The sequence below is a fragment of the Pongo pygmaeus genome, chromosome X (assembly GCF_028885625.2).
Source record: "Pongo pygmaeus isolate AG05252 chromosome X, NHGRI_mPonPyg2-v2.0_pri, whole genome shotgun sequence".
Taxonomy (NCBI): domain Eukaryota; kingdom Metazoa; phylum Chordata; class Mammalia; order Primates; family Hominidae; genus Pongo; species Pongo pygmaeus.
The window spans coordinates 149378019-149403638 of record NC_072396.2 but is presented as its reverse complement, the minus strand read 5'-3'; positions in this window follow the sequence as shown (position 1 = coordinate 149403638).

The following is a 25620-nucleotide window of genomic DNA, read 5'->3' as shown; positions in this document are numbered from 1 at the left end:
TTGAAATCTATTTTGTCTAATATAAGCATAGTGACTCCTCTTTTTTGATTTTCATTGGCATGAGATATCATTTTTTATTCCTTTATTTTCAGTCCTATGTGTGTCTTTATAGATGAATTGTGTTTATTGTAGGCAACAGATCAAATGGGTCTTGCTTTTTATACATTCAGTAAGTCTATGTCTTTTGATTGAACAATTTAGTCCATTTATATTCAATGTTGTTTTTTATATGTAAGGACTTACTACTGCCATTTTGTTATTTGTTTTCTTCTTGTTTGTGGTCTTCTTTCTTTTCCTCCTGTCTTCCTCCTGTGAAGGTAATTCTTTCTGGTGACATAATTTAGTGCCTTTTTATTTTTGTGCATCTGTTGTGTTTTTTGGTTTGAAGTTACAATGAGTCTGCAAATATCATCTTAAAATTCATAATTTCAACCGAATAACAACTAAACACTTTCAGAATAAACAAACAAACATATAAAAAATAAAGCTAATAATCTAAGCCTTAACTTTAACCCCTTGCTTTTTAACTTTTTGTTGTTTCTAATTATATCTTATGGTAATTAATACGTCTTGAAAAGTTGTTCTACTTATTATTTTCGATTGCTTTATTGTTTACTCTTTCACCTTAGCATAAAGGTAGTTTATACACTACAGTTACAGTGTTATAATATTTTCTGTTTTTTGTATACTTACTACTGCCAGTAACTTTTATATTTTCAAGTGATTATTTATTGCTTATTAATGTATTTTTCTTTCTGATTGAATACTCTCTAATTGTAGGATGGGTCTGGTATTAATCAAATCAGTCAGCTTCTGTTTGCCTGGTAAAGTCTTTATTTTTCCTTCACGTTTGAATGATATTTTCACCAAATATACTATTCTAGGGTAATTTTTTTCAGCACTTTAAAATGTCATACCACTTTATCTTGGTCTATAAGTCTTCCACTGAAAAATATTCTGCCAGGCATATTGGGGCTCCATTGTATGTTATTTGTTTGTTTTCTCTAGCTGCTTTTAGAATTCTTTCTTTATCCTTGACCTTTGGGAGTTTGATTATTAAATGCCTTGAAGTAGTCTTTGGGTTAAATCTGCTTGGTGTTCTGTAACCTTCTTATACTTGGATACTGATATGTTTCTCTAGGTTTGGGAATTTCTCTGTTATTATCTCTTGGAATAAACTATCTACCCCTATCTCTTTCTCTACCTCCTCTTTAAGGCCAGTAATTCTTAGATATTCCCTTTTGAGGATATTTTCTAAATCCTATAGGCTTACCTCTCATTGTTTTTTTGTTTGTTTGTTTCCTCTGACTGTGTATTTTCAAATAGTAATCTTTAAGCTCACTAATTCTTCTGTTTGATTAACTCTACTGTTTAAGGACTCTGATGCCCTCGTTTGTATGCCGGTTTCATTTGTCAGCTGCAGAATTTCTTCTTGATATTTATTTCAATCTCTTTAATTATTATTAAAGTAATTATTTCAATCTCTTTGTTAAATTTATCTGAATTTATTCTTTGTGTTATTTTGAATTTGTGTTTTCTCAACATACCTATTTTGAATTCTCTCTGAAAGGTGACATATCTCTGTTTCTCTGGGATTGGTCCCTGGTGTGTTATTTAGTTAATTTGTACCGGTCATGTTTTCGTGGATGGTGTTGATACTAGTAGATATTCTTCAGCGTCTGGGCATTGGAGATTTAGGTATTTATTGTAGTCTTCACTGTCTGTGTATAACTGTAGCCTTTCTTTTTGGGAAGGTTCTTCAATGTTTGGAAGAACTTGGGTGTTGTGATATAAGCTGTATCTGCTTTAGGGGGAACCCCAAGGCCAGTAACACTGTGATTCTTGCAGACTCTTAGAAGTAGTGCCTTGATGATTTTGGACTATATGTGGGAGAATTTTCTGGATTACCAGGCAGAGACTTTTCTTCTCTTTCCTTACCTTTTTCTAAACATATGGAGCCACTCTCTTTTTTTCTGAGTCATCAAAAGCTGGGGGTGGAGTCACACAAGTACCCATGTGACCACCACTGCTATGACTGCACTGGATCATACCTGAGCCAGCATAGCACTGAGTCTCACCCTAGGTCTGCTGTACCCACTCCCTGTATACTCTCTATTATCACTCAAGGCCCATGGGCTTTATAATCAGCAGCTTTGCAAAGTTTGCCAGGCCTGTGTTTTTTTCCTTCAGGTTGACAAGATCTCCCAACTTTTGGGTGAGTCCAGAAGTGCTATCTGGGGCTCAGGGATTAGATTCAAAAACCTCAGAAGTTTACTTGGTGTTCTATTATATTGCAGCTGAGCCAGGTACAGTTTTTCTTACTCTTCCCTCCCCTTTCCAAAGTCAGTGAAGCCTCATCCTGTAGCCACAGCCACCTAGGCCACAAAGAGTACTGCCAGAATACTGCAGATGTTCCCTCAAGGTCCAAGGGCTCTTCAGTTAGCTTGTCATGAGTGCTGCCTGGCCTGGGACTCACCCTTCAAGGCAGCAAGTTCCACTCTGGCCCAGGGCAGGTCCAGAAATTCTGTGTAGACCCCAAGGATCTAGAACCAGAAATACCATTTGATCCAGCAATCCCATTACTGGGTATATACCCAAAGGATTATAATGCATTCTACTATAAAGACACATGCACATGTGTGTTTACTGCAGCACTATTTACAACAGCAAATACTTGGAACCAACCCAAATGCCCATCAATGATAGACTGGATAAAGAAAATGTGCCACATATACACAGAGGAATACTATGCAGCCATAAAAAAGAATGAGTTCATATCCTTCGCAGGGACATGGATGAAGCTGGAAACCATCATCCTCAGCAAACTAAAAGAGGAACAGAAAACCAAACACCACATGTTCTCACTCATAAGTGGGAGTTGAACAATGAGAACAAATGGACACAGGGAGGGAAACATCACACACTGGGGCCTGTTGGGGGATGGGGGACAAGGTGAGGGATAGCATTAGGAGAAATACCTAATGTAAATGACAGAGTGATGGGGGCAACAAACCACTACGTATACTTATTTAACAAATCTGCACATTCTGCACATGTATGCCAGAACTTAGAGTATAATAAAAAATAAAAATAAATTAACATAAATGCTGCATAAGAGTCAAGTCCTAAAATCGGGGACCCCAAGAGCCCACTTGGTGCTCCTCCCTCCTGTGGTCATGCTGGTACTTAATTTTTGGCTCTAATGAAGGTTTTTTTTTTTTTTCAGTGTAGAATGTTGATAACTTGTTGTCTTTGTCTTTGCAGAATGGATTATCAGTGGATCTTTCTATTTCATCATCTTTCTCTCCCCTCTCTCTATGGTATTATTTTCTCCTGGCTGTTTTTCAAACTTTTTCTTCATTTGTAATTTTTTGTAGTTTTAAAACAATATGCCTAGGTGTAGGGTTTCTTTGGCATTTTTTCTTCTTGATGTTCTCTGAGCTTTTTGGATCTGCAGTTTGGTGTCTGACATTAATTTGGGGAAAATTCTCAGTTATGATTTTTTCAAATATTTCATTATTTTCATTCTCCTTTCTTCTCCTTCTGGTATTCTTGTTTTGCATATTTATACCTTTTGTAATTTTTTTTCAGTAATTATTCTCTTTGGTTTTTATCAATTTTGTAGGGTTTTTTTTGAGATATCTTCAAGCTTAGAGATTATTTCTAAGATGTGTGTAGTCTACTAATAAGCCCATCAAAGCCATTCATGATTTATGTTATAGTGCTTTTGAGCTCTAGCATTTTTTTTTATTCTTTCTTAGACTTTCTATCTCTCTGATTAAACTGCCTATCTGTTTTTTTCATGCGTTCTACTTTATTTGAGCCCTTAGCATAGTAACCATAATTGTTTTAAATTTGTAGTCTGATAATTTCAACATCTCTGCTATATCTGAGCTTGGTTCTGATGCCTGTTCTGTCTCTTTACATTGTGTTTTGTGTGTTTAGTTACTCTTGTACATTTTTACTGAGAGCCGGTCATGACATACTAGATTAAAGAAACTGCCATAAATAAGCCTTTAGTAACATGAGGAAGGAAAAGTATTCTATAGATTTATTATTAGGTCCCAGTCTTTTAGGGAGACGTACCTCTGGAATATGATCTTCACATGTGCTTCTCAGACTTACTCACCATCCCTTAGGTGGGACAGAATAGCTAGAGTAAACTGGAGTTTGGGATTTCCCTCTCTCATTTGAAAGACTAGAGGAAGCTGGAGTTGGCCAGTCCTCTTTCCTCAGGTCAGTTGGGCTCTGATAAAACCACAGCCAGTTAGGCTCTAGTAAGTTTATGCTGAGGGAAGACTACTAAGAAGAACAGAATATTCTAAGCATATTTCATATGTATATTTTTTCTCCTCCCCTTGTCAAAATCATGAGAGAATATTTTTCATAAGAACCTGGTCAAGTCCCTAAATGTAAAACTCACAAAAATGGGGAGGGGGGTCATCCTCCATTACTGGGTCCTTCCTAGAGATTTAAGTCTCAGATTGTTCCACAGGGAGCCTCCAGCAGTTTGTCAATTACACATCAGGTTTTACTGCCTTGGCACTGGTTCACAAAGGAATTTCTAGTACTGAATTTCTGCTTTGGAATGGTGTAACGTTATTTATTCTCCTGTTACACTTTTCAATTGGGGGGTAACAGTGTGCCGTGTAGCCTCACTTTTATTACTGGTCTAAGAAGAGTTGTTGCTTTTTCAGTTTGTTTACCTTTTACTCATTAGACTAAAGTGGCAAAACTACAAGATTCTGTATACTGGAAGTCTCTTCTGCTTTTTTATTTTAAAAAGTAGATTTTTTTGTACTCATGCATAAATGCTATCAGGTTGTATGTTATTTTTTATTTAAAACTTAGTTGGCTTCCACACAAAGCAAGAAAATATTTTACAAAATGCTTTCAGTAACTGTCTTAAAATTTATCTCATAAAACTTAAAATAACATCTGAAACAGTCTCAAATATAAAAATATAAATCAAAAAATCTTAATCTGAAGCTCCTTTCTACATCCTGCCACTAACTAACTTGGCTTTCCTAGAGGACACCTTTTCTGTTCTGGGCTCTATTTTCCTTCTCTGTAAAACGAGATGAAATAAGTTGGTTTCTAAGATTTTCTAAGCCCTTACTTCTCTAAAACAACCATCTGAACAAACATCTGTTATCTGAAGGAAAATGCCAGATGCTGTAAAATACAAACAAACTTAAGATTCTGCTCTTGAGAAGCAATTTAATTAGAAGCTAAATGCAAGTCAAATGCTAATACATAAGACAAAAATCCAGGAGTATTGAGAAGTATAAGCAGAAGGTATTACACAATGTTACATCATGAGTAAGCAATGGAAGCCTAGAGTTTTGAGGACTCATGGTTGTCCAGGAATACTTAAGTGACTTGATATGAGGGGAATGAAAATGACAATATCTTGTTAGAGCCAGTGATATTTGTCAATGAAGAGTTAGGGATGGATTAGAGATGAACTTAGAAGGAATCAGATAGCATAAATAATATAGAAGTCAAAACTGATATGTTTAAATCAGACTTTGGACCCAGGGAAATTCATACGAAGGGGAATAAAGTACCATATGACCTTGCTATACAAATTTCTATTCAATAATTAACTCCAAGAAAGTAATATTTGAACTAAGATTCAAAGGAAGAAATAATTTGAAGAGGTAAAGAATGCCATTTCAACCAAAGGAAATGCGGTGTGTAAAGGCACAGAATAGCAAAAATGTACTACATATTTGGGAAATGAAGAGAAGTCTGTTATAGTTGGATAAAGGAGAGGATCACACAGTATAGTGAAAGAAAAAACTGAAAAAACTGTAAAGATAGGTGGGGCTTAACGTAAGAGAGCTCAGAATACCACACCAAGGTATTTTGTTTTCTATCATTATTATTATTATTATTATTATTATCATTATTATTATTATTAAGACAGGGTAGACAGGGTCTCACTCTGTCACTCAGGCTAGAGTGCAATAGCATGATCTCAGCTCACTGCAGCCTCCGCCTCCCAAATTGAAGCAATTCTTGTGCCTTAGTCTCCTGAGTAGCTGGGACTACAGGTACATGCCACCACACTTGACTAATTTCTGTATTTTTACTAGAGATGGGGTTTTGACATGCTGGCCAGGCTGGTGTCGAACTCCTGACCTAAAGTGATCCACCTGCCTCAGCTTCCCAAAGTGTGGGATTATAGGCATTAGCCACCACACGCAGCCTTGGTTGTTTTTGTGTATGTGAAGGAAGCTTTCAAGATTCTTAAAGAAGGGAGTGACGTGATCTGAATACAGTTTGGTAAACTCAAAATCCTAACAACTCTATCAGCAACATAAGAACAACAATAAAAATGGTGGATATTACGTTGTAATAAGTCAAATAAGAAATGATGAGGAACTGGATAGAGAAAGTAAAATAAGAAGGAAGGAATAGATATCCAAGTGAAAACTAAAATAGCATCAACAGGATTTAACAATGCAAGAAAGAAGTTAATGCCAGAGTAATACAGCAGTAGTGATAATAAAAGAACGCTATTAATACTAATAGACACAATTTTTTTATGTGTATGTGGTTTTTTTTTTCTTTTTTTTAAATTCTACTTTAAGTTCTAGGGTACATGTGGCACAATGTGCAGGTTTGTTACATATGTATACATGTGCCATGTTGGTGTGCAGCACCCATTAACTTGTCATTTATATTAGGTATATCTCCTAATGCCCTCTCTCCCCCTCCCCTCACCCCATGATAGGCCCCGGTGTGTGATGTTCCCCACCCTGTGTCCAAGTGTTCTCATTGTTCAATTCCCACCTATGAGTGAGAACATGTGGTGTTTGGTTTTCTGTCCTTGCAATAGTTTGCTCAGAATGATGGTTTCTAGCTTCATCCATGTCCCTACAAAGGACATGAACTCATCCTTTTTTATGGCTGCATAGTATTCCACGGTGTATATGTGCCACATTTTCTTAATCCAGTCTATCATTGATGGACATTTGGGTTGGTTCCAAGTCTATGCTATTGTGAATAGTGCCACAATAAACATATGTATACATGTAGACACAATTTTTTATGATCACCATTTGCCAGAAACTGTGTCAGGATCTTTACATATATTATTTCATTTAATCCTTACAATTACTCCCGGACAGAAATCATCCAATTTTACTAATGAGGAATGTGAGACTCGGAGAGGTTAAGAAATTTGCATATGGTCACACAGCTTGTATAAAAAACAATTCTCAAGCATTTTTATATTTCTTACTTATTCTTTAGTCTTTCAGCAAAGGTTCATTGACCTCCTCACATCAATGTAAGTATTCTTTCTCCCACAAACTTTTCACATGCATACATAAATATTGTGTCTTTGTCAACTCTCTCAAATTTGGGCGTAAGGAATCATATCTGTGTATCACAATACCCTCAATATCTAATGTGTTTCTCAGTCTATAGGGGACACTCAACAATAATTCTTCATTATTTGGAAAAATATATATAACATAAAATTTACTAACTGAACCATTTTAGATGTACAGTTAAGTAATATTACCTACATTCACATTGTTGTGCAACCAATCCTCACAACTCTTTTTAGATTGCAAAAATAAAACTCCATATCCATTGGTCAACAACACTCAGTTGATTCTTTCACCAGCACCTGATGATTACTGTTCCATACAAATCTGTCTACTTTTGGTACTGCATATAATTAGAATTATACGGTATTTGTCTTTTTGTTACTGGCTTATTTATCTTAGCATAAAATCCTCGCCCTAGTCCACTTTGTTTTGCTATAACAGAATATCTGAGGCTAGATAATTTATAAAGAAAATAGGTTTATTCAATTCATAATAATGGTGACTGGAAAGTCCAAAAGAATAGTTCTGGCATCTGCTCAGCTTCTGATGAGGGCCCTGTGCGGCATGACAACATGGCAAAGAAGGAGGAAGAAAAAGTATGTACATGAAAGGAGACGAAACACAAAAGGTAACCTCCCTTTATAATAACCTGCTGTCATGGAAACAAATCCGTTCTGGTAATATCTAATCCAGTCTCTTAAGAATGACATTAATTTATGTTTAAAAACCTAACCACCTCTTAAAGGCACCACATTGTAACATTGCCACACTAGAAATTAAGGTTCCAACATGAGTTTTGATGACGACATCCAAACCATAGCCGTCCTGAGGCTTATCCATGTTGTAGGTTACATCAGAATTTCCCTCTTTTAAAAAGATAAATAACATCCATTATATGTATATATCGCATTTTATTAATTCATCCATGATGAACACTTGAGTTGCTTCCACGTTTTGCCTATGGTGAATAATGCTGCTATGAACTTGGGTGTACAAATAGGTTTTCAAGACCCTGCTTTCAATAATTTTGGGTAGATACCAAAAAGTAGAATTGCTGAATCATATGATAATACGATTTTGTATTTTTTGAGGAACCACCGTACTGTTTTCCATAGCAGCTGTACCATTTTTATATAACCACCAACAGTGCACAAGGGATCTTATTTTTCTACATTCTTACCAACAATTGTTATTTACTATTTGTTTTTCTCAACATAGCTTACCCATATCCTAATGGGTAAAAAGTGGTGAACAATAATTTCTGAATGAATAAGTGAGTGTTTAACAATTAAAATGAAAGTTTTTAGCCTAATTTTTTCTTTAATTCATTTCATTCTTTCTAGAATATTTATGGATTCCATTAGCTCTAATATATTTTATTCTGTGTTTTGCTTAGGCTGTATGAAAATATTGCTGAAACTTCCCATGTAAAAGTAATTTTAGATTTTGTAATTTTTCTTCTCTTTTTGGTATGCATCCTACAAAGATACCTTAAGAATACTCAGCTGACCTTCACAGTCTACCCATGGCATGTTTGGGTAATTTGCAAGTTTTAGATAGGCTCTGGACCTTGTTTTTTATGAGTAGGCTTTTATAAATCATTGGGTTGGCAAAAATATAATTAATAAAATCTAATGGGTAAGAGCCACTTTACGTCTTTTGTCAAGCCAGTCAAATTTTGTTTGCTGTACATGCATTGTAAAATTAAAATGCAGAAAATCATCTATAGAGATTTTCTTTAGAGGGAATGAATATGTTGTTTAAAATATGCTGCACAGCATATAAAACTTGGAGACAGTGATTTTAATTTCAAACAGAAAATTATCTGTGAAGGTGTTGAAGAGTATTGCCTGTGTGCTTTCTTAAAGATCAATATAAGTAAAAACTTTTGTCTGACGTGCTTTTGCAAAAGCAAAAAAAAATGCCTTTCATAAATATATGGTCACCCAGTATTTTTAATTTGGCATTTCTACTAACACAGAAAGAGTGCTCCAGCTATCAGTTGTTTCTTCACCATTTTTTATTCACTGTTTAGAGGGACTGTTTTGGATTTGTAGTAACAATTTTGTCTTTTTGTTTCCATTGGTAGAAAATAAATTTCTATCCAAACAAAACATATATCTACATGTTATAGATGTCTATATATAGTATATATGATATATAGATACGTATAGATTCATATAATGTATGTATAATTATATATAACATAGAAGATATGACATATAATCTGTATAACTATGTATAACATATAAGATATACAATCTATATTATACATGTTTATAATTGAATTATTTGTAATTCAAACAAAAAACACAACCCCATTTACACTGGCACCAAAAATAATAAAATAGTAGTAAACCTAATTATGGAAGCAAAAAAATTATATCCTGGAAACTGTGAAACATCACAAAAAATAAAGGAGACACAAATGAAAAACATTCTGTGATCAAAAATTAAAAGCATAGTCTCTTCAACAAATAGTTTTGGGAAAAGTGGATATCCACATGGTATTGGGAAAACCTGATTTCCAGATGCGAAAAAAATAAAATTGGACCCATATCTTAAAACATACACAAAATTCAACTCAAAATAAATTTAAGAGTTAAAAACAAGACATGAAACTGCAAATCTCCTAGAACAAAACATAGGTGAAGACCTTAATGGCATTGGTGTTGGCCTTAATTGATTGAATATGACACCAAAAGCACATGCAACAAAAGGAAACGTAGATAAGAGAAACTACAAGTTTCTGCACATCAAAGGATACAAAAGTTGCCTTTTCATGAGTGAAAAGGTAACTTTTGAATGGCAGAAAATATTTACAAACCATATATTTAATAAAAAGTTAATATCTAAAATATTCAGCAACTCAACTCAATAGCAAGAAAGCAAATAACCTGGTTAAAGAGTGGGCAAAAGACCTGTATGAAATAATAAGAAATATAAATATTAGTCTATTCACCCAGTCCATGGAACAGAGCTCTTAAATGCCTCGTAATTTACTGGGTGATGGGATTCTAAGAGCATCTTTTAGTCTAGTATTTGGCCTCTGCCCCGGTTCCTGAGACAGAAATTGTAATACTCCCTTGCAGGTTGGGGTGCTAGGCAAATCTTTTGTTCTAACATTTGATCTTCCACTTCCAGTTTCTGACACAGAGCTGCTAAAAGCTTTGAGATTTCCTAGGTGATTAGAACATGTTTTGTTCTAATGAGATGACTTTTGGTGAGTTCCTGGGTAGCCTTAAGCTGGGGGTTGGTTGCCAGGGAAACCTGGCATTCCTGTAATTAGAGGATTAGAACTTTCAGCCCCACTCTCTGACGTCTAGGGAGGGCAGAAAGTTGACTTGATTACCAATGGCTAATAATGTAATCAATCATGCCTACACAATGAAGCCTCCATAAAAACTCAAAAGGACAAGAATAGAATGAGCTTCCAGATAACTGAACATGTGGGTATTCCTGGAGAGTGGCATGTGGGAGAGGGTAATGAAAGCTCAATGAGCCTTCTCTCATACCTTGTGCTAGACATCTCTTCTATCTAGGCGTTCATGTGTATCTTTTGTAATGTATTTTATGATAAATGGCTAAATGTAAGTCGCACATTTCCCTGATTTCTGTAGGAACCTCTGGCAAATTAATTGAACCCAAGAATGAGTTATGGTAACTCTGATTTATAGACAGTCAGTCAAAAATGTAGATGACAACCTACTACTTGTGATTAGCATTTGAAGTGGAGGGAGGGGCAGTCTTGTGGAATTGAGCCTTTAATCTGTGGAATCTGATGCTATCTCCAGGTAGATAGTATAATAATTGAATTGAATTAAAGGACACCTATCTGGTGTCTTTGGAGAATTGTTTGCCTAGTGTGGGGGAAAAAAAACACACATTTGATGTCTGAAGTGTATTGCTTAGGTAGTGAGAGTAGGAAAAGTACTTTGTTTTTGCTTGGTTTTAAAAATTATTGTATCTCTTTAATTTAAATAGGCATGTCTCCAAAGAAGAGAGACATATAGCCAATAGGTATATGAAAAAATGCTCAACATCACTAATGTGAAAGGAAAATAAATTTTGGGACCCCACAGTCACTAAGCTAAAGGGAAAAGTCAAGCTGGAAACTGCTTAGGGCAAACCTGCTTCTCATTCTATTCAAAGTCATCCCTCTGAGGCTCACCTGAGACAAATGCATGTCTGATTGCTTCCTCTCTCCTATTGTTTATATAAAAATGCAGATTCACTGAGCCAGCCTAAATTGTGTAAGCAGTGGAAGGCTGATCAAGGACTCAAAAGAATGCAACCCTTTTGTCTGTTATCTGCTTCTAAGCTGGAAGCCCTCACTTTAAGTTGCCCTGCCTTACCGGCTGGAACCAATGCACATCTTACACGTATTGATTGATCTCTCAGGTCTCTCTAAAATGTATAAAAGCAAACTGTACCCCCAACCACCTTGAGCACATGTCTGAGTCTGTGTCACAGGTGTGTTCTTAACCTTGGCAAAATAAACTTTCTAAGTTGACTGAGACCTGCAGATATTTAGGGTTCACACTAATTATCCGAAAAATGCAAATGAAGCCCAAAAAGAGAACCCTTGCTCACTGTTGGTGGTAATGTGAATTAATAGAGCTGTTATGGGAAATAGTATGAAAGTTTCTCAAAAAAAAAAAAAAACAAACAAAAACTACCGTATAATCCAGTAATCCCACTTCTGGGTATATATCCAAAGAAACTGATATCGACTTGTTAAGGGGACATCTGCACTCTCATGTTCATTGCAGCATTATTCACAATAGCCAAGATATGCAATCAACCTAAGTCCCATCAACAGATGAATGGATGCAGAAAGTGGGGTGTATACACAACAGAATACTATTTAGTCTTTTTTTAAAAAAAGACCTTGGCATCTTTTTTTAAGATGAGACAATCCTAAGCTCACTTGTAGGACAGATGTTCCACAGTAACAGGGGAAAGTCAGGAAAACTAGAAGCTACCATCTCTACTTAGCTCACTGATCAAAAACAGGCATGTCACTTTGAGACAAGAAGGCCATTGTCCCCATCCCCAGATTTGGACTAGTGGCACAGAGATATTGCCCGGGAGAGAGGCAAATCATAACAGAGATCTCTGGAGCTCTTTTCAAAATAAGAGATTTTGTTGGAAACAACATGTGAGGAAGTTCAAGGCTAAAAGGGCTTGCAAACGATGCAAATTCTGGTGGTAAACAATTAAGAAGTATAATGGCATCTTCATAAAAACAACAAGCTAAACTGCAGGCCAGTTTGTTTATCAGAGAGGTCTCAGGAAAGAGGCAACTAAGAAGAGCCCTCCATGGGTCGGAACAAAATTTCAAGACTGTTTTCAAAGACTACCACTGCAAAGTGTCCTGAATTTAACTATGTTACACTGAGTAGCAGTTTATGCTTCAGAGCATTATTGAAAACAAAAGAGTAATCAGTGGCAATTTGTATTGCTTAACAGCTGAGTGTGATGCCTAAACAGACAGCTTAACAAAGAGACAGGGGAAAGACACAGGCCAAGACGGCCCTGATAATAACACTCTCATCCCAGGGTAAAATTATGCATGGCCAAAGTTCCCATTTTGAGGAGCAACATCAGGGGATTCACACTAAAAAGAAAACAGACTTCACTAAAATAGCCCAGATAAGTCACTAAATAAATAAATAAGCAAAAAACAACAACAACAACAAAAAAACCAAGCAGGTGGAGGTGTGGATAAGTGTCAAAACTGGCTATAATGTTTTATGAAAAATATCCAAATTTCAGCAAAATATTATGAGATATGCCAATAAATAGGAAAGTGTGATACAGACACAGGGGACAAAATAGACGATAGAAACAGCCTGTGAAATGGCATGCATGTTGTTTTTAACAAACACTTCTAGCAACCATTATAAACATGTTCCCAGAACCAAAGAAAACCATGTTTAAATAAGAAATGGAAGGCATAATGACAATTACGGGCATAGGAATTATAAAAAGAAAAATTTAAGAGTTGAAAAGTATAATAACTGAAATTAAAAATGTACTAGATGGGGCTTAATAGAAAAATTGAATTGGAAGAATAAAAAATTAGTGAACTTGAAGATAAATTAACAGAGATTATACAATCCAAACAACAGAGGGAAGAAACTAGAATGAAGAGAAATTATGAAAGACTCAGGAAAATGTAGGACACCATTAAGTGCACCATCATATGTGTAATGAGAATAATACAAAGAAGGTGAGAGAAAAAGAAGTTGAAAAAATTACACAAAAAATAATAGCTAAAAAAATTAATTAAAAAAAAGTCATTAATCTACAAATGAAGGAAACCCAGAAAACTCCAAGAGGATAAATGCAGATTGTGAACCCATAAATCTGAGAAAGGTTTCAGTTAATTTCAAAAGTTTATTTTGCCAGGGTTAAGGATGCCTGCCTGTGACAAAGCCTCAGGATGTCCTAATGACATCTCACCAAGGGGGTCGGAGCACAGTTTGGTTTTATACATTCTGGGAGACATGAGACATCAATCAATATAAGTACAATGAAAAGGTGGGACAACTTGAAGCAAAGGCAGAAAGACTCAAGCAGGGAGGAGGCTTCCAGGTCATAGGTAAATAGACAAATGGTTAAATTCTTTTGCTTTTCTAATTAGCCTCTCCAAAGGAGGCAATCAGATATGCATTTATCTCAGTGAGCAGAGGGGTTTCTTTGAATAGAATGGGAGACAGGTTGGCCCTAAGTAGTTCCCAGATTGAGTTTTCCCATTAGCTTAGTGATTTGGGGCCCCCAAATTTATTTTACTCTCACAAGATCCAGACACAGAAACTTTATGGAAAAATATTGAATACCAGATGCAAAGAGCAAATCCTTGAAGCAGCAAAAGAAAAATATAACATGTGTACATAGAGGAATCATAATAAGATTTTTTGCTAACTTCTCATGAGAACCAATGTAGACCAGGAGGCAGTGAGATGACATATTTAAAGTGTTATAAGAGAAAGAAACATTCAATCAAGAATTTTATATTCAAACTATCTTCATAATTGAGAGAGACATCAGTTGAACTACATAAGGAACCAGGGACCAGTTCGAGAGAGACAGAGATACGTAAAATTTCAGAGAATTCAAAACAGCTGCCTTGAGGAAACTCAACAAAATTCAACATGACACAGAGAAGGAATTCAGAACCCTATCAGAAAAATTTAACGAAGAGATTACAATAATTAAAAAGAATTAGGCAGAATTCTAGAGTTGAATAATGCATCAGAGTCCCTTAATAGCAGAAATGATCAAACAGAAGAAAGAATTAGTGAACTTGAAGACAGGCTATTTGAAAATACACAGTCAGAGGAGTCAAAAGAACAAAAAGAATGAAGCATGTATACAAGATCTATACATACAACGGAGCTCCAATACACATGGCAGCAGACTTCAGTGGAGACCCAATGAGTCAGGAGAGAGTGGCATGACATATTCAAAGTGCTGAAGGAGAATAAGTTTTATCCTAGAACAATATATTGAGGGAAAATATCCTTTAAACATGAAAGAGAAATAAAGACAGTCCCCCTCAAAAAAAAAATTTGCTGAGAGATTTTATCAACACCAGATCTGTCCTACAAGAAATTCTAGAGAGAGTGCTTCAGTCTGTTAAAAAAAGAAGTTTAATGAGCAATAACAAATCATCAGTAGGGACAGAGGTCACTGGTAACAGTAAATACACAGAAAAACAACAGAATATTATGACGTTGTAATTGTGATACATATGCTACTACTATCATGAGTAGAAAACCTAAAAGGTGAAACTATCAAAAGCAATAACTACAACAACTTTTTAAGACATAGCTAGTATAAAAAATATGAATAGAAACAACAAAAAGTTAATAACCAAGGGGATGAGCTTGAAGGGTAATGTCTTTATTTGGGTTTACTTTGTTTGTAAGTTTTTCTGTTTATGTAATCAGCATTAAGTTATTATCAGTTCAAAATAATGGGTTAGTGACATATTATTTGAAAGCCTTATGGTAACCTAAAATAAATAAATATATATAACATAAACACACACACACAAAAGTAAGAAATTAAAACATACCAACAGAGAAACTCATGTTCACTAAAGGGAAGACAGGAAGGAAGAAAAGAGGAAGAGAATACTACGAAACAACCAGAAAAAAAAATCTAAGTGACAGAAGTAAGTTCTTCCTTACCAATAATAAAAATAAATTTGATTAATATTAATGCAAAAATCCACAGCAAAATACTAGCAAACCAAATTTAACAATACATTAAATATATCAATCATCATGACCCAGTGGGATTTATCCCAGGGATGCAGGGATGGGTCAACATATAAAAATCAATCAATATGATATATCACCAGAATGAAGGACAAAGTGATATGATCATTTCAATTTATAGTGAAAAATCATTTGATAAAATAGAACATCCCTTCATGATTAAAAAAATAAAAATACTGGGTATAGAAGAAAGATACTTCAACACAGTAAATGCCATATATGACAGACCTACAGCTCGTATTATACTGAATGATAAAAAACTAAAAGCCTTTCCTCTAATATTTGGAACATGACATGGATGCCCACTTTCACCACTTTTATTCAACATAGTATTGGAAGTCCTAGCTAGAGCGATCGAACGAGAAATATATAAAGGGCACTCAAATTGGAAAGGAAGCGTCAAGTTATCCAGTTATCCTTGTTTGCAAATTATGTGAGCTGTTATTTGGAAAAATCTAAAAACTCCACCAAAAATCTATTAGAACTGATGAATAAATTCAGTAAAGTTGCAGCATACAAATCTACACACAGAAATGAGTAGCATTTTCATATAACAGTGAACATTCTGAAAAATAATTCAAGAAAGTAATACCATTTATAACAGCTACAAATAAAATAATATCCCTAGAAATAAACTTAACCAAATAAACATCTCTACAATGAAAACTATGAAAGGTTAATGCTAAAATATTGAAGAGGATATGAACAAAATGGAAATATATTTTATGTTCATGGATTGGAAACATCAATATTGTTAAAATGTACATACTACCCAAAGCAGTCTAAAAGTTCAGTGCAATCCCTCTCAAAATACCATTGACATTCTTCACAGAAATAGAAAAAAAAATCCTAAAATTTATAAGAAACCACAAAAGACCCAGAATAGCCAATGCTATCCTAAGCAAAAATAGCAAAACTGAAGAAATCTAATTACCTGAATTCAAATTATGCTACAGAGCTATAGTAACCCAAACAGCATATAACTGGCATAAAAGTAGACACATAGACCAATGGAACAGAATAGAGAACTCAGGAATAAATACAGACATCTACAGTGAACTCATTTTCAATGAAGGTGCCAAGAACACACCCTGGGGAAAAGATGGTCTTTTCAATAAATGATACTAAGAAAACTGGATATCCATATGCCAAAGAATGAAACTAGGCCCTTATCTCGCACCATATACAAAAATCAAATCAATGTGATTAAAGTCTTAAATTTAAGACCTCAACCCTGAAAATACTACAAGAAGACATTGGAGAAATTCTTGAGGAGACTGGACCGAACAATGATTTCTTGAGTAATACCCCCCACAAGCACAGGCAATCAAAGCAGTAATTGACAAATGGGATCACATCAAGTTAGAAAGCTTCTGCACAGCAAAGGAAACAATCAAAGTGAAGAGACAACACACAAAATGGTAGAGAATATCTGCAAGCTACCCATCTGACGAGGGATTAATAACCAGATTATAGAAAGAGCTCAAACAACTCTATAGGAATTGGAGGTCATTATATTAAACAAAATAAGCCAGGCACAGAAATACAATCTTCATATGTTCTCACTTATTTGTAGGAGCTAAAATAATCAAAACAATTGAACTCACAAAGATAGAGTAGAATGATGGTTACCAGAAGCTGGGATTGGTAGTAGGAGGAGGGCAATTGGGGAGGTTTAGTGGGTACAAATATATAGTTAGAAAGAATAAGATCTAATACTTTATAGCCCACAATGTGAGTTCAATCAAAAATTTATTGTATATTTAAAAGAGGACAATTGCATTGTTTGTAACGCAAAATAGGGTAATTGGTTGAGATGGTGGATATATCATTTATACTGATGTTATCACACATTGTATGCCTGTATAATAATATCTCATGTACCCCATAAGTATATGCAGCTAGTATGTAGCCGCAAGAATAATAATTTAAAAAGGAGACAAAATAATTACATTTTCTTATAAACAAACACACAGAGAATTTCTTGTTAAGAGATTGGACTTACAAAAATTTCTTCAGGCTGAAAGCAAGTGACACAGATAGTAATTCAAATCCATACAAAATACCAAAGAACACTAGGTTAAGGTAATTAGGTAAATATCAAAGACAATATAAGTACATATTTCCTCTCCTTTTAACTGATTTAAAGCAATTTGTATACAATTATATGTACATAGTGTGCAACACTTAAAATGTAATATATTTGACAAAAACAGCACAAAGGAGGCAGTAGATGCAAAGTTATAGTAAGGAATTGAAACCACAGGTAACTCAAATCCATAGGAACAAATAAAGAAAACTAGAAATAATAAGGTTAATAAAACATATTCTAGAAATATATAATTTTCTGTTTTCTTCTCTCAACCTCTTTATGTTACGTAAAATTATATAAAGTGGTAGAGCAATCTGTTCTTGGATTTCTAACATATAGATTTCTTATAGGTATATTATTTATAGGACAAAAAGGGAAAAACACAGTTATATAGGAGAAACAGTTCTATATATCAGTGTAATTAAATTAGCATACATTTGAAGTACATTCTGATGAGTTAAAATATACAGAGTAAGCCCTAGAGCAATCACTAAAAAAAATTATCAGGCATAATGTGAAAACATCATTTAAGGAATAAAATTTTACACTAGAAAACACTCACTTAATGTAAAATTGCCCATAGTGTTTTCAGAGATAAGAGAAGACATATTATCCATAACTAAATAAAAGTTTTCACTAAAAATGGAACAGAGCATAATAAATAGATCTTAGTAATTAAATATATGAGAGCAGAAATTTAAAGAAATCAATTCCTAATTTAGAAGATAACATTGAAGAAATCTCTCAGAAATTAAAACAAAAAACACCAGAGAAGATACATGAGATAGAAGTAAATACATTCATACAAGCGAAGAGTATGACTTTCCAGATTGATAGGCTCCAGCATAATGAAGAGTAAAAGGAATCTCATAATATTATGCAACTGTTAATACCAGAGATAAAAGGAAAAATGAAAACGTTACCGAGCTACTTTTGTCTATGATGAAGTAACAAGTATGAAAACAGCTCTTTCACTATAACAATAAAAGTGTGAAAATTATATGAAGCAACTCTTTTCAGGTATTTGACAACAAGAAACACAGACTGCAATCCCTGTAGGTGTCAAAATTTATGAGGTGAACCCCATGATTACTGTAGCTCTCTGCCTGTGCAACTCTTCGCCAACTACAGTGCAGCATCCTGGAAGCCAAGACAGTTCCACTGAGCTGATGAGGCAGAGGTCAGATTTCATAGTGGTTCAAGCAACTGGAACCCATGACACTAGACACCAGAGAGGAGAAAGCTATGCAGAGAATAGGTCCAGAAGTCTCTTAGTGAGTCCCTCCATGAGTTAGTAGCTGAGATTTGGAGTCCACATATTAAAAGTTTACTAAAAAGAAGCTTCTACAGGGTTAAAACCAGCCCACAGAAACTAAAAGTTCATTATTGCTAGGTCATGTAAGAGTTCCAGTCCAGCCAGAACACAAAAACCAGAGTATCACTTTCATAACACTCTAAAATGGTGAATATTACAAAGTCAGACAATGTCAAGGGCTTCTGAGGATGTAGAACTCTGGACCTCTCTCAATAATTGCAGGTAAAAATGTAAAAGCATTCAATACCTTTGGTAAGCCCTTTAGTAGTATTTTTTCTTCTAAAATTATACACTTACAAAATGACTGAGTACACATATCTCTAGGTATTAAGAGAAATAAAAATTCTTGTCAAAGACTCATACAGGAATATTTACAGTATGCTCATCATGATAGCCAAAAACTAGAAATAATCAAAATTTCCATCAACAGGTGAAAATTTGGCATATCCATACTCAGTGACAAAAATGAATATGGATATGCACAACAATGTGCATTAATCTTAAAAAATATTATGTTGCACAAAATAATCCAGACATAAAAGGAAACATACTGTATAGTGTTATTTACGTAAAACTGTAAAAAAGACAAATCTACTCTGTAGGAATTTAATTTAGATTAGTAGTTGCCTGGGAACAGGAAGGGTGTGGAGACTAACCAGGAAGAGAGGCATAAGAGTACCTTTTGGGTGATAGAAATGTTCTATTAGGCTGGTGCCATTATAAGCAATGGCAAAAAAATGCAATTAATTTTGCACCAATAAAATATATCTTGATTGTAATTGTGGCTACATGGATGCATACATCTATCAAGTCATTTAATTTTACACTTTGGAATTGATTTAATATAATGCTATATATGAAAAGAAATAGGAAAATGTAACCAATGTTTATTAAAAAATTAATAATAAAAATCAAATGCCAAATGACCCAGGTGTTGGATTTAGCAGTCTTTAAAGTAGCTACTTTAAATATTTGGAGTTTTAAATAAAAAAGTAAAAAAGAATAGAAGGAAAATGGCATAAATAGGGTATCTCTAAAGAAAAAAAATGGAAATCTATTAAAGGGATCAAAAGGAAAGACTAGGTCTGAATAGTACAATACGAAATTACAATATCCATGGGATAGCCTTGACAAGTAGATTGGAGATGGCAGAAGAAAGAGCCAGTGAACACGAATGTAGAACAAAAGTAACTATCCAAGAACCATCTGAAGAATCAAGATAACAAGAGATTGAGAAAAAATGAACAGAGTTTGAGTCTTGTGCCACAATGTTAAATAGTCTAACAGACATTTATTTGGTGTCCCAGAAGGAGAAGAGAGTGAAAATGGATATCACAATATTTGATGAATTAGTGCCTGAAAAGTTCCCAAATTTAATTAAAAAGTATCAACTTGTAGATTAGAAAAGCCCAGTGAACCCCAGGCAGGATAAATGAACACAGGGGTGCATGAATGTGCATGCATTCCTAGTTATATCTAGTCAAATTCCTAAATACCAAATACAGAAGAATCTTTGAAGTAGTCAGTTTAAAAAAAAGACACATTAAGTCGAGGAGAATGATAATATAAATTAGCTGATTCTTATCAGAAACAATTAAGGCCATAAGACAATTGAATGTTATATTTGAAGAGTTAATAGAAAAATAGTCAACCCAGAATTCTGTATTAGATGATGATATTCTTCACAAAAAAGTAAAACAGACATTTCACATAAATGAAAGCTGAGATCATCTGTTACCAGAAGACCTCCAGTCAAATAAATGCTGATTGTTTTAGACAAACATTTTTGATGCCTGATGGAAGTTCGGATCTATAGGTAGAAATGTACACCACCAAAAAACAGTAAATTAATGGGTAAATAAAACACTCCCTTGAAAAGAGAAATATAGAGAAAAAAGCCCTTATCACACACAAAAAATAAGAAATATTACAATCATGCCTTAAAAATTCTAAAGGAAGATAATTTCCCGGATAAAATTATATATTTAGCCAAACCAAAAATGGATTATGAGTTAATCTCATGTTCAGATTGTAAAAAAATAAACAAAAAATCTAAAATATTCTTCTCATGTACCCTTTCTCAGGAAGTCACTGAATTATGTATCCCTCTAAAACAGGGGTGCAAAACGAGAAAATGGGAGACATTATATTCAGAAAACAGAGGTTTCAACTCAGGAGAGAAGTGAAAAGACTGCCAAGACCCAACCTCAAGGATTTTGATACTGTGAGCTGGGCATGAAATCCAGACAACTCTGTTTTTATTATAATAAGCTCTAGGTGATTTTGGTGCAAAGTCTGATTTTGAAACCATTCTTGCCTAATTTTATAGTAACCCTGTGAATTAGGCCCAATATTTTATCCTCATTGTACAAATTCAATTAACCTCATGCATTTAATAAATAGCAAAACTAGGACTACTCTTCAATATTTTGAGATATTTGAGATATTTTCTCATTGCTTGAATGCAGTTATAATAGTGTTTTTCCAACTGTTGTTCTGATGTTCAGCAGCATCAGGATCTGCAGGAATATTTGTTTAAACTGTAAATTCTGGGCCCGAACCAATAGAGATACTGGTTTAAGAGGTTGGTGATGGGGCCAAGAAATCTGAATTATTAGCGAGTGTCCCAGTTCACTGAAGTTTGAGAAGCTTGATCTATAACTAACTCCAAAAAGGTGATTATTTACAAAGAGATTGGAGTGAGGAACCACAGCCAGCACATAATGCGCTTTTGTAAAATGTACAAAAAGGCCTTCTCTACTTGTAAGAATTATAAATAGGTGCCCTTCTTTTCTGTTATCAGAGTAAGGACTTGGAATGAAATGAAGGAAGAATTCAGCCATCAATTATACCCTGGGTGGGCCAGGAGCCTCTGTGCATTGTAAAATCAACAAAAACATGGGAAAAGGGGAATTATTTATTTGCATATATAAATTTGGCACTCATGTTAACAATGATATTGATAATTTGAAGGCTATTTTTACACAGTTTTTATTGGAAGCCGGCTCAGTATACAATTTTAACCCAGTCACATGAAAATATGTTCAAATCTCATAAAGGAACAAATAAAACCTGCTTAGGAGAGGATTTCAGGTGTTTCATGTCCCTTGTAAATCCATTCTTTCCCTATTTCATTATGTGATTTTAGGGTTATTGATATTTACTTTCTTAAATCCTCTAGTATTTTCAAAACTATATTTAAGTGGTTCCCAGCCTCTCAATTGAATGAAAGTGTGTTGGATGTAAATCTTTTCACTTTGTTGTCTCTTATTATTACATGTCCTGCTCACCTGTGACTTTTTGGCAATGCATCTGATTTTAGCTGGAAAAAAAATTGCAGATTGATGTTACTGCACATCTTTTCTGATTTGCATTATGTTCTTGCAATCCTTACTTCTTAAAATCCCTCTTCAGTTTCCCTTCAGTTTCCCAGGGCAAATATTTCAGTATTTGGCCAACGAAAATATAAACTTGAACTAATGGTACAAAAGAAAAAATTAATTACCAGGAGCACAACTCCTCTTAGAAAATATTAGGTATGTTAGGATATTGGTAGAACTGATTTTTTCCCTTACATGCCTTTTCTAAGAGTTAAAAGTGAGTAGGTTCGTTTGGATAAAAGCCAGGCAATCAGATTTGCTATTTCTATTCCCCTTCCCACCACCACCTGGAGAATATAAAATGGCACTTTAAAATTTGCAATTCCTTTAGCTTGAGCATGAGGGGTGTTTATAATGTCAGTGTTTCAAATGTTATGCCTGAAATAATACTGCCCTATTTTTGTTTATTTCCTCTTCAAAATACAACCAAAATCTGACAACTTATCCCAGTCTTCACTGCTACCACCCTACAACCTTGATCAAATCACTGTCACTTCTGACCTGGATGACCTCTACAGTCTGCTAACTCGTCTCATTGTTTTCACTCTTGTTCCTCTTCAAATTGTTCTCAGAAGAACAGCCATATTGATCCTATTAAGGTATACGTCAGATCATATTCTTCACTCCTCAATATCCTTTAAGGCTTCTCAACTCATTCTTGGTAAAAGTCAAAATTCATCTGGATTATTTATATAATCTGTATATATATATACACACACACACACACACATTCAAGAGATTCTCTCACCCCCTTATCTCTCTGATTTTGTTCCCTACTGCTCTTCATCTATCTCACTCCAGTAATTCTGGCTTCCTTGAATACCCCATGCATGTCCCTGCTTCAGGGCCTTTGCAATTGCCAATCTTTCTGCCCAGGAGCTCTTCCCTCAAATATCTTCATGGATAAATCCCTCATCTCTGCAAATTTTTATTGAAATTGAAACTCTTACACCTTTCACCAGTCTTGCTTATTGATATGGTTTGCTCTGTGTCCCCAACAAAATCTCACCTTGAATTGTAATAATCCCCACAAGTCAATGGCAGGACCAGGTGGAGGTAACTGAATCATGGGGGGCAGTTTCCCCCTGCTGTTCTCATGATAATGAGTGAGTCTCATGAGATCTGATGGTTTTATAAGCATTTGGCATTTCCCCTGCTGGCACTCATTGCCTCTCATGCCACCCTGTGAAGAGGTGTCTTCTGCCCTGATTGTAAGTTTCCTGAGGCCTCCCTAGTAATGTGAACCTGGAAGTCAATTAAACCATTTTCCTTTATAAGTTACCCAGTTTGGGGCAGTTCTTTATAGCAGTGTGAGAACAGACTAATACACTTATCCTTACTTTTTAATTTTATTATTCCTGACTTCATTATTTTCCATAGCTTTTTTACCGGCTGATATATTATATACTTTTCTTATTTATTTATTCTCTGACTACCTCTCTCACACACACAAATTATCAACTCCAAAAGAGTAAGAAATTTTGTCTGTTTGTTTACTACTCTATTTCCATAGCCTAAAATGATTCTAGGTATATACTCAAGACTATTTCTTGAATGAATGGATGATTGAGTAGATGGATGGATTGTTAAATAGATGATTAGTATTATATATACCAGAATTTTGCTTTTCAGGATATGGCCAATAGAACTTTGTATACATGCCTTTTTACTGCCTTTCTAATAACCGTTAAAAGTCCTCATCAGGTGTCTTCTCCCTGCAACTCCCCCTGCCCCCGGAGATGGAGTCTTGCTCTCTCACCCAGGCCGAAATGCAGTGACATGATCTCAGCTCACTGCAACCTCTGCCCCCATGGTTTAAGCAATTCTCCTGCCTCAGCCTTCCAAGTAGCTGGGATTACGGGCATGCGCCACCACTCCCGGCTAATGTTTGTATTTTTAGTAGAGATGGGTTTCACCAGGTTGGCCAGGCTGCTCTGTGAACTCCTGACCTCGTGATCCACCCCCCTCAGCCTCCCAAAGTGTTAGGATTACAGGCGTGAGCCACTGCACCTGGCCTCATCAGGTGTCTTAGTTACAGTTCTGAACATTCACTCAACCTGTCTGTCAATAATATCCCCACCCATTCTATTTTTAATATTGGAAAATAGACACAATACATATACATTAGAAAAAAAAACGTCTTCCATCTTTCTCTCCATACTTCTCCACAGCAACAAAACTATGCACCTGGGTAGGTACCAATTGCAGTTACGTGAATCTCTATTTTTATTGTACTTTTTAATCCTCACAGAGTGTTTAATTACTTCATTTAGAGCGCAAGTGAATGCTTTTTGTAGTAGAATTTCTTGAAAAATAGTGGAAATGAAAACAAGATAAAGTATTTCTCAACCCAAATTAGTAGTGTGGGAAAATGGCACAAAACCATGATTGAAAGAAGCACTACTTCATGAATGTAGCCAAGCCTGGCTTTTGGCCATTTAGTGGAACTCTTTTGCGTATGTTGATTTAATTATATTGTTCAATGGAATGTGTAATACAAACGTGACCTTGGGATAGAGATACTAGAGTTTTGTTTCTATATGACCTCAAACAATTTTGTTCACTGTTGTCAAAATAAATGGAATCAAGAAAAGATAGACCACTTAGTTTAGGAATTATCGAGATATAGAAATAAAATATATTTGTACACCACTTTATAGTTAACACATACAAACAACAAATCTTATAACTGAGATATTGTGTAGTACAATCTACTCATTTGAAAGTAGTTGAACTTGAAGCTTAGAGGAAGTGACCCAAGGTCTTTCACAAAGATTCTTTCATTTGATGCTAACAATAATCCTGTTAGGTCGGTAACCTTAATTTGCATACAAGGATTTTGAAGCTCAAAGAAAGAGCATGATTTATATAAAATACATTGACCTAAAAGAAATAAATCCTGCTTTCCATTTCTGACTCTACCTCCTAGCTTTTCCTGTAAATCCTTGGCCGATTCCCTTACCCATTATTGGTTTCAATTTTCTCATTTGCAGACAAGAGAAGTGAAAATAAATTACTTTCTAACCTCTCGTGTGATGATTCTACAGCTTTCTCATAGTAAGGCAGTCAGGCCATGACTCCAGTCAGTTTTGTCTTACCTCAAGCCCAGCACAGTTTACTCTACATGTTACCTCTTTGTATCTGGAACAAGAAGATCCTTATTTTATTGTGAGAATAGGACAAAGTCAGATACCAC